At 37.3% G+C, this 2885-nt stretch overlaps 1 long non-coding RNA gene across 2 annotated transcripts in view; it reads right to left on the reverse strand.

Moving 5' to 3' along the window:
- The window catches only part of LOC128247293 (uncharacterized), a 135406-nt gene extending 133170 nt beyond the window's left edge, over positions 1 to 2236 (reverse strand). The window contains exon 1 of one of the 2 annotated variants that reach the window (XR_008263665.1): positions 668 to 2236. This is a non-coding gene — a long non-coding RNA (uncharacterized LOC128247293). The remainder of the gene's footprint in view (positions 1 to 667) is intronic. The other variant, XR_008263664.1, reaches the window with a different exon arrangement.
- Between the last annotated feature and the right edge of the window lie 649 nt (positions 2237 to 2885).

Raw genomic sequence — 2885 nt, forward strand, 5'->3', positions numbered from 1 at the left:
AAATTTGAAATCATCATCATTATTATTATTATCATTATTATTATTATGAAGGCGAAAAGGCGGGCGAAATTCTTAGTGGTATTTCATCTGTCGCTACATCTCGAGTTCAAATTCTGCCGAGGTCGACTTTGCCTTTCATCCTTTCGGTATCGATAAATTCAGTACCAGTGAAACACTGGGGTTGATGTGATCGACTAGTACCCTACCCCACAAAAAAATTCAGGCATTGTGCTTCCAGTAGAAAGAATTATTATTATTATTCCTTTCTTTCTCTCCTTTTATTGTAGCATACTATGTATGCTTCCCTTCTTTGTTTAACTGTACACTGTGTATACTCTCTCTCTCTGTACATTTACACACACACACAGAATTTTCTTTTCTCATTTTATATGTAAACCCCACACTTTTTGTCTGTTTTCGTACTGTTTCCTCCCCAACCTCGCCCCTGTGGCAAATAAAAGAAACCATTATTATTATTAGTAGTATCATTATCATTATCATTATCATTATTATTGCTGTTATATATATTTCTGTAGTTCTGAGTTCAAATACGACTAAGAATCTTGCGTTCGGGGGCAGTGGACTGGGTGGGTAAACTAGAGTACCAGTTATGTATGTATGGATATATAGAATTAAATCGATTAGATAGATTTATAACCCTGCTTACCATTTCAGTTTCACCATTTCTTATCAGTAGTAGAAGTAGCAGCAGCAGCATCGTCGACATTATATTTTATAATATCCAGTGATCGATATTTCACAGATTTTAGAGTTTAATTTGGAAGTCACACTGATTACCTCTACGATTTCTGTCACTTTTAAAACCGATCATTTAATTCCGAAAAGATAGAGATGTGTGTGCGTAGGTGTGTGTGTGTGTGTGTGTGTGTCTGTGTGTGTATGTGTGTGTGTGTGTGTGTGCATTTGCGTCTGCGTGTGTGCATGTGAGTGTGCGTGTACGTTTGTGTGTGTGTGTGTGTGTGTGTGTGTGTGTGTGCATGAAACTGTTTTAACAATCAAGTCATATTTTATAGCGGCTTCCTTTCGGATGTTAGTTATGCGTGTGTGCTGCGGTTGGAAGACTGTGTACCAGTGTGTGTGTATAGACATACGTGCATGTGAATGTGTGTGTGTGTGTGTATGTACAGAAATACGTGTATGTGAATGTGTGTGTGTGTGTGTGTGTGTGTGTGTGTGTTAATTCACACAGCGTCCTTTGTGCACACGCGCATGAAATCGTGCGTGTGTGCATACATAAATCGCTCTCCGTTTAGAAACATATAATGGTGCCTTGGGTATAATCCGAAAGTCATCCACACCATAGATGAATAAATGAATGAATATTGTGGTCGGTCGTTCTTGCTGTTATTTGCTCACGTTGTCGTTGCTGTTTAGCCCCAGGTAGGTAAAATTCGGTTGCTCTATAAACCAGAGGGATTCCAGCCACGAATGTCATGTCTTTTCATTCAAACAATATAAATCCAGTGCCAATCATTCTTTTTTTAAAAACAGAATTGGGATGTGAATGGAAGGAGATATACTTTCGACTGACTGCTGTTTTTAGCAGCATACAGAACCGACACCTCGGCTTGTTAGTCATGATAGTTGAGGCACACGATGAAAACGATGATGATGATGATGACGATGGTGATGATGGTGATGATGATGATGATACAGCACGCTACATTTGAAGCTCTGAGTAGAGGCGGCCGCTGTTGCTGCTGCTCTGTGAAGGGGGATGTTTGGAGGGTATTGGTGAGAGCTTTTTTGTAGGAGGGAATAAAATTCGGCAGTAGTAGTCGTAGTAGTGATAGCGGTAGTAGTAGTAGTAGAGGTAGTGGCAGTAGTAGCAGCAGCAGCAGCAGAGCAATGGCAGTGGTTTGTTGGTGGGGAAGCGGCAGTAGCACTATATATTTGGTGTTCTACCATTTGCGATTAGTAACAAACATGACTCGTATACAAACATATCGCACCAGTGAATGGTTGCCCTGTGGTCCTAGGTAGACGTTACACTCCCATATTACAATCATTGGAATATTTCGCTTATATTCACGGCTCCACAGTTACTAAATCACAAGATGGAAGTGGAAAAACAAAGCAGAACGCGTTTCATTTACGACCAATCAAATATGCATATGCCAGTGAGCATATGTGTGTATACATAGGAATACACACACACGCACACACACATGCACACACACACACACAAACACATATACACGCGCTCGCACACACACAGATATATATATATACATACATGGTTGTGTTTATATATGTTTGCATATACAAATGTATACATACACACACACACACACACACACACACACACACACACATATATATATATATATATATACATAGTTCAAATCTCTTTCCCTCTCCCTCACTCTCTGTCTCTCAGTCTCTGTCTGTCTCTCTCTCTCTATATATATATATATCTTTATTTCTATATCTAAATCTATCTATACACGCATACACACATACACACACACATTCACACAAACACATATGTATATTGATGCATGTGTACATGGACGTACATGCGTGTACGGTTGTGTACTTTATATTTTTTACACATTTACATAAATACGTATATCAATGCACGTAAATACTGATTTACGTGCATATATATTGTGTTTATATGTATCTATGTGTGTGTGTGTGCATGTGTGTGAGCGCGCGCGCGTCTATATATATACATATATATCATATATGTATATATGATATTATAATATTTGTGTATGTATATGTAATATATATATAATTTCTCACTCTTTCTCATTATATATACACACACATATATATATATGTATATTATATTTATATATATATATATATATATATATTTATAAACATATATATAGGTATATATATATATATATATA

Source organism: Octopus bimaculoides, chromosome 3 (assembly GCF_001194135.2).
Source record: "Octopus bimaculoides isolate UCB-OBI-ISO-001 chromosome 3, ASM119413v2, whole genome shotgun sequence".
Classification (NCBI taxonomy): Eukaryota; Metazoa; Mollusca; class Cephalopoda; order Octopoda; family Octopodidae; genus Octopus; species Octopus bimaculoides.